This window comes from Pelophylax lessonae (assembly GCF_965119305.1).
Source record: "Pelophylax lessonae genome assembly, chromosome: 12".
Lineage (NCBI taxonomy): Eukaryota > Metazoa > Chordata > Amphibia > Anura > Ranidae > Pelophylax > Pelophylax lessonae.
The window spans coordinates 213461412-213468740 of NC_138779.1; the positions used below are offsets into that span (position 1 = coordinate 213461412).

At 44.8% G+C, this 7329-nt stretch overlaps 1 protein-coding gene and 2 long non-coding RNA genes across 7 annotated transcripts in view; 1 reads left to right on the forward strand and 2 right to left on the reverse strand.

Moving 5' to 3' along the window:
• The window catches only part of LOC309568598, a 1790-nt gene extending 369 nt beyond the window's left edge, over nt 1-1421 (reverse strand). The window contains exons 1-4 of one of the 3 annotated variants that reach the window (XR_014226035.1): nt 1118-1212; nt 396-528; nt 235-343; nt 1-185 (exon numbers count right to left, since the gene is read on the reverse strand). The exon at nt 1-185 is cut by the window's left edge and continues 369 nt beyond it. This is a non-coding gene — a long non-coding RNA (uncharacterized lncRNA). Of the gene's footprint in view, nt 186-234; nt 353-395; nt 529-861; nt 887-1117; nt 1213-1396 lie in introns of those variants that run through there. The other 2 variants (XR_014226034.1, XR_014226036.1) reach the window with 2 other exon arrangements.
• Nucleotides 200-1237, forward strand: LOC309568599. Of its 2 annotated transcripts, XR_014226037.1 has the most exons (4): nt 200-259; nt 538-712; nt 828-886; nt 1136-1237. It is a non-coding gene; the product is annotated as an uncharacterized lncRNA (long non-coding RNA). The 2 variants fall into 2 exon arrangements; XR_014226038.1 differs by lacking the exons at nt 538-712; nt 828-886; nt 1136-1237 and adding an exon at nt 371-459.
• A 4180-nt stretch (nt 1422-5601) lies between the features above and the next one.
• Nucleotides 5602-7329, reverse strand: part of SCN1B (sodium voltage-gated channel beta subunit 1) — a 43203-nt gene continuing 41475 nt past the window's right edge. For both annotated transcript variants that reach the window (XM_082273622.1, XM_082273623.1), the window contains exon 6: nt 5602-5932. The gene's annotated coding sequence lies outside the window, so the exon portion shown is untranslated. The remainder of the gene's footprint in view (nt 5933-7329) is intronic.

Genomic DNA, 7329 nt, shown 5'->3' on the forward strand with positions numbered 1-7329 from the left:
ATAGCCTGTTGGTACAGTAAAATTCGGCATGCATCGTACTTAGTTTGGCGGCTACGCAGTAGCCCTACTTAAATTATATGCTACTGAGGAAAATCTGTCAGGAGCGTGACATTCTCTCTGAGGCTTGGAAGGAGGGTGTAATATATCAGACTCGCCAGAAGGGGGCAGCAGAGTTCTCATATTGACTGCAAAGCTGCTTGGGTCTCAAGGGGGCAGCAGAGTTCTCAGATATACTGCAGAAACTGCTTACTGATAAAAGGTCCTTAGGGGGCAGCAAAGCTCTCAGATATACTGCAAAACTGCTGCTTACTGATAAAGGGCCCCCAGGGGGCAGCAGAGTTCCCTAGATATACTGCAAAACCTGATAAAGAGTCCCCAGGGGGCAGCAGAGTTACCAGATATACTACAGAAACTGCTTGCTGATAAAGGGTCCCCAGGGGGCAGCGGAGCTCTTAGATATACTAAATAAACTGCTTATTGATAAAGGGCCCCCAGGGGGCAGCAGAGTTCCCAGATATACTGCAAAACCTGATAAAGAGTCCCCAGGGGGCAGCAGAGTTACCAGATATACTACAGAAACTGCTTGCTGATAAAGGGTCCCCAGGGGGCAGCAGAGCTCTCAGATATACTAAAGAAATTGCTTATTGATAAAGGGTCCCCAGGGGGCAGCAGTGTTCCCAGATATGCTAAAGAAACTGCTTACTGATATAGGGTCTCCAGGGGATAGTAGAGTTCTCAGATATACTACAGAAACTGCTTACTGATAAAGGGTCTGCAGGGGGAGGCAGAGTTCTCAGATATACACCAGAAACTGCTTACTGATAAAGGGCCCCCAGGGGGCAGCAGAGTTCTCAGATATACTACAGAAACTGCTTACTGATAAAAGGTCCCCAGGAGGCAGCAGAGTTCTCAGATATACAGCAAAAAACTACTTACTTATAAAGGGTCCACAGGGGGCAGCAGAGTTCTCATATATACTACTACAAAACTTCTTTCTGATAAAGACCACCCCCCCCCCCCTTCCCCATATACTGCAGAAACTGCTTACTGATAAGGGGTCCCCGGGGGGCAGCAGAGTTCTCAGAAATACGCATGATACGCATTTCCAGCAAAAAACTGCTGCTTACTGATAAAGGGCCTGCATGGGGCAGCAGAGTTCTCAGATATACTACAGAAACTGCTTACTGATAAATGGTCCCCAGGGGGCAGCAGAGTTCTCAGATATGCAGCAACAAAATGCTTACTGATAAAAAGCCTGCAGGGGGCAGCAGAGTTCTCAGATATACTACAGAAACTGCTTACTGGTCCCCGGGGGGCAGCAGAGTTCTCAGATATGCAGCAACAAAATGCTTACTGATAAAAGGCCTGCAGGGGGCAGCAGAGTTCTAAGCGATACTACAGAAACTGCTTACTGATAAAAGGTCCACAGGAGACAGCAGAGTTCTCAGATATACTACTACAAAACTGCTTACTGATAAAGCACCCCCCCCCCTCCCCCTGAGGGGGCAGAAAAGTTCCCAGATATACTGCAGAAACTGCTAACTGAGAAGGGGTCCCCAGGGGGCAGCAGAGTTCCCAGAAATACGCATTTCCAGCAAAAAACTGCTTACTGATAAAGGTCCCCAGGGGGCAGCAGAGTTCTCAGACATACTGCAAAAAACTTCTTACTGATAAAGGGCCCCCAGGGGGCATCGAAGGGCACATTGGATGCCTTTTTATAGGCATCGGTTTCAAGCACTGCACTTGCATGTACGTTCCTTTACAATAAATTACAGCCAATCAGAATTATTTGGTTTGATATCATATACAAGAGAGAGCTTTATTGTCCCCTAAATAAACAGCTAAGCCCTAAGCAGCTTAATCAGAGCCCCTTACACACCCTTCAGCTACAAAGTTGAATACGGATGTTAATAAAAGTGCTGGCTGTAGCTTTAAGTGAGTCTTTAAAAGACTGAAGCTGAGCTGGCTGTAGCTTTAAGCGAGTCGCTAAAAGACTGAATCTTTGCTAACAGCGTGCATTAAAGCTACAGCCAGCACTCTAATAAGCCTGGACCTTGGAAAGTAAACCCGTGCTTTTCTTTCTGGGCTGTTTATCGCTCATAAAAAGCCCGCAAGCAAAACACACGGCATCCTAAAGCGAGCCTCACAGAGAGAGTCGGCCTCTTCCAACCTTCCTTCATCGTTCATACATAATATAATTCTAATTAGATTCCGTTTTAATTTCCGTATTACAAAATAAATAACATGCTTTGTTAAAAAGTCCCTTTAACCCCTTTCGACCCACCCCCACCCCCAGCCCCCTACCCCTCCCCCGAGCTCCACGATCTCCGGAGTCGGGTCGCCGCGGCCGGACTGTTTCCCGGAGTTTAAAAGTTTAAACATTCACAACGTCGGCCATGTTGGCTGGAGGCGACTGAGGAAGCGGGATCTGACGGTGTCCTGCGTCCCGCCACCCTGCCCCCGCAAAGTCTGACCGCCGACATGGCCGTTTGATTAAAGCTTTGGACGTGAATTTGGCGCCGGAGCGGCTCAGGATGGCGCTTTGTTACAATACTGTGATTACAGCCCCCCCGGCCCCGGCAAGGTAAGTACTACACCTATGTGCATTACGCAGCGGGGAAATTAAAAAAATAACAAAAAGCAGATATATCTGTGGACAGCGACATGCAAACATCTTCTGAAACATGCCTGATAAATCAAAATTGGGCGACCCGGGCCATTCTGAGATTTGCGGTTCAGGCGCTAAAGGCTCTGGGACGACCGTTTTTGCATAACAGTATTCATTGCTACAATTCGACTTAATAAAATATACATTTCTTTAAACTAAAGGGTGTATCTATATAAAATCTGAGCATCTCTTCATCCTTCGAAACTGCGTGTAAAATCTCTCTTTGCGAACGGGGCAGAATCCAATTTTCTCAGGCTTTTTTTCTCTGTAGATCGAATGTTATTTAGCAAATGCTGCATTACGGCCACTAGATGGCACTGAGTATTCTAGGTAATAAGTTAGCGCCATCTAGGGGCCATAATGGGATATTTCTCAAATGTTATTTAGCGTGAATGGGGAGAAATACTACTTTGTGGCCACTAGATGGGGCTGAGCATCCTACGTAACATGTATGCTCTTCAGCTCCATCTAGTGGCCATAATGGGGTACTTTTTCACATTCAAAGAGGATTCGTCAAAACTGGAGCAGCTGTGCATGTGCAAAATCAAATGTTCTCAGGCTTTTTTTTCTCTGTGGATCGAATGATATTTCGTGTAAATGGGCAAAAATGCTGCATTATGGCCACTAGATGGCTCTGAGTATCCTAGGTAATAAGTATGCTCTTCAGCTCCATCTAGTGGCCTATTTTTCCTATTCACAGAGGATTTATTAAAACTGGAGCAGCTATCCATGGGTAAAATTGAATGTTCTCTGACTTTTTTCTCTTGTAGATTGAATGTTATTCAGCGTGAATGGGGAGAAATACTGCATTATGACCACTAGATTGCACTGAGTATCCTAAGAAATAAGTATGCTCCTTGGTTCCTTCTAGTGCCCATAATGGGGTAATTTTACCATTCACAGTGGATTTGTCAAAACTGGAGCAGATATGCATGGGCAAAAATGAATGTTCTCAGGCTTTTTTTCTTGTACATTGATCGTTATTCAGCCTGAATGAGGCGAAATACTGCATTATGACCACTAGATTGCGCTGTGTAACCTAGGTAATAAGTATGCTCCTCAGCTCCATCTAGTGGCCATAATGGGGCATTTCTCAAATGTTATTTAGCAGGAATGGGGAGAAATACTACATTGTGGCCACTAGATGGCGCTGAGTATACTAGGTAAAATGTGCTCTTTTCAGCTCTATCTAGTGACCATAATGGGATATTTCTCAAATGTTATTTAGCAGGAATGGGGAGAAATACTGCATTACGACCACTAGATGGCCCTGAGTATCCTAGGTTATAAGTTTGCTCCCCAGCTCCATCTAGTGGTGTATTTTCCCTATTCACAGAGGATTTATCAAAACTGGAGAAGCTATCCATGGGCAAAATTGAATGTTCTCAGGCTTTTTTTCTCTTGTAGATTGAATGTTATTCAGCGTGAATTGGGAGAAATACTACATTATGACCACTAGATGGTGCTGAGTATCCTCGGTTATAAGTTTGCTCCGCAGCTCCATCTAGTAGTGTATTTTCCATATTCACAGAGGGTTTATCAAAACTGGAGCAGCTGTGTATGGGCAAAATCCAATGTTCTCAGGATTTTTTTTTTTCCTCTGTGGATCAAATGTTATTTAGTGTGAATGAGGGGAAAAGCTGCATCGTGGCCACTAGATGGCTCTGAGTATCCTAGGTAATAAGTATGCTCCTCAGCTCCATCTAGTGGGGTATTTTTCCTATTCACAGAGAATTTATCAAAACTGGAGCAGCTATTCATTGGCAAAATTGAATATGACCACTAGATGGTGTTAAGTATCCTAGGTAATAAGTATGCTCCTCAGCTCCATCTAGTGGGGTATTTATCCTATTCACAGAGAATTTATCAAAACTGAAGCAGCTGTATATGGGCAAAATCCAATGTTCTCAGGATTTTTTTTCCTCTGTGGATCTAATGATATTTAGTGTGAATGGGGGGAAATGCTGCATCATGGCCACTAGATGGCTCTGAGTATCCTAGGTAATAAGTATGCACCTCAGCTCCATCTAGTAGGGTATTTTTCCTATTCACAGAGAATTTATCAAAACTGGAGCAGCTGTGTATGGGCAAAAATGAATGTTCTCAGGCTTTGTTTTCTCTTGTAGATTGAATGTTATTCAGCATGAATGGGAAGAAATACTGCATTACAGCCACTAGATGGCCCTGTGTATCCTAGGTCATACATTTTCTCCTCAGCTCCATCTAGTGGCCATAATAGGATATTTCTCAAATGTTATTTAGCGTGAATGTGGAGAAATGCTACATTGTAGCCACTAGATGGCGCTGAGTATCCTAGCTAACATGTATGCTCTTCAGCTCCATCTAGTGGCCATAATGGGGGATTTTCCCCATTCACAGAGGATTTATCAAAACTAGAGCAGCTGTGTATGGGCAAAATAGACTGGTACCTGGTAGGGTGGTGGTCTCGTGGACAGGAAACCAGTTGGGTGCCACGAGGAGCGCGTTGAGAATTTGGTTCCAGACTTTTATTTTGTAAGCGGTTAGATAAATATAACCAATGCACTTTGGGGAATTATGACTCCCCTTCTTCAGGGCTTAGCATTAAATTGCACACCCACAAATTTCCTGCCTGAGGAACCAAACCCCCTCCCAGGTACCTGCCTAGGAACACTACAAGGACCCACTAACTCTCCATAAAGTGAACCCCAAACTGAAGCACTACAAAAAAAACTCCTAAAACCCTGAAGCTTTGGATTAGAATGAAAGCCAGTGAGCTAGTATTTTCAGAAGTAGAGGTTGGCAATGGTGGCCTCCATACGTCCTCCGTTCGGGGTGGAGGTGGCTCCAGATATACAGCGTCCGAGGTCAAAGAATAATGAAAAGCCTCATGAACTGCTTTATGCCAGCTGATGGATAACGCATTTCAGAAGGTAGGTGAGGTGACCCCGTGCTCCTGTGAACATATCGGGGAAAGAAAAAAAGGAAGCATTCGGCGACTTTTAGGAAACAAGGCGTCCTTTCTTGGAAGCATCAGATCTTCACCCCCAAGATTCCTGGGGGGGAGGGGAGAGGGGAAGCTGAAGATGACTGCATATCACGGTGACTCAGGCGGGTCGGATGGGGCACCAGTTCTAGACGGACGTAAGAAGAGTAAAAATGGGGTGACAGCCTCCAGGGAGTGAAAGGGTTAGTTGCCGGGCATGGCCTTGTCTGTGACCCGTTACAGTTTTCGGTCGGAGCCGGTCCGTGTCGCTAGGCCTCCGGGGTAATCCGTTCCTCCAGCTAGGGAAGAAAGAAAATGGAACTTAAAGGAGTTCTCCACTTCCTGACACATTTCTGTCATTTAAAGAGTCAATTTAACCATTCAGGGTCATTGAGGTTCTCTTGGTAGCCCTGCTGGTGTCAACCTTTCCAACAACCCCTCACTGCCCTGAATAGGAAGCCCTGAGTGAGCTCAGCGCTGTACCCCAGGACTGGCGGAGGAGGGGAATGCAACAGCCAGAGGAGGAGTCTTATCAAGAGAAGCGGTCACTGTTCCAGGAAGGAAAAGAGAAAGGAAGAAAGAGAGAGAAGTGAAGGAAAGGAAAAGGAAAGAAAAATAGAGAGCAAGAGAAAAAGAGAGGAGTGGAGGAAAGGAAAGAGAGAGAGAGAGACACACACAGACAGGCAGAGACAGAGATGAAAGGAAAGGAGAGAGAGAAGGAAAGGAAGAGAGAGAGAAGGAAATGAAGAGAGAGAAAGAGGGAGCGGGAGAGAGTGAGAAAGGAAAAGAGAAAGAGAGAGGAAAAGGAAGTAAAGGAAATGAGAGAGAGAGAAGTGAAGGAAAGTAAAATAAAGGAAAAGGATGAGAGCGATAAGGAAAGGGAAGGAGAGAGAGAGAAAGAAAGGGAAGGAAATGAGAGAGAGAGAAAGAAAGGGAAGGAAACGAGAGAGAGAGAGGGAAAGGAAAGAGAGAGAGAAGAAAAATAGCAAGAAGGAAAGGAAAACAAAGAGAAAAGGAAAGGAAAAGAAAAGGAAGGAAAGGAAACGAGAGAGAGAAAAGGAAAGGAAAAGAGAGAGAGAAAAAAAAAGGAAAGGAAAAGAGAGAGAGAGAGGGAGAAGGAAAAGAGCAAGAAGGAAAGAGGAAAGGAAAGGAAACGCGAGAGAGAGAGAAGGAAAGGAAAAAGAGAGAGAGAAAAAGAGAGAGAAAGAAAGGAAAGAGAGAACGAGAGAAAGAGAGAGGAGTGGAGGAAAGGAAAGAGAGAGAGAGACACACACACAGACAGGCAGAGACAGACGAAAGGAAAGGAGAGAGAAAGAGAGAAGGAAATGAAGAGAAAGAAAGAGGGAGAGAGAAAGAGGGAGAGGGAGAGAGAGAAAGGAAAAGAGAAAGAGAGAGAAGGAAAGGAGAGGAAAAAGATGTTAAGGAAATGAGAGAGAGAGAGAGAGAGAGAGAAGTGAAGGAAACGAGAGAGAGAGAGGGAAAGGAAAGAGAGAGAGAAGAAAAATAGCAAGAAGGAAAGGAAAACAAAGAGAAAAGGAGAAAAGGAAAGGAAGAGAGAGAGAGGGAGAAGGAAAAGAGCAAGAAGGAAAGGAAAAAAGAGCAAGAAGGAAAGAGGAAAGGAAAGGAAACGAGAGAGGAAAAAGAGAGAGAAAGAAAGGAAAGAGAGAGCGAGAGAAAGAGAGAGGAGTGGAGGAAA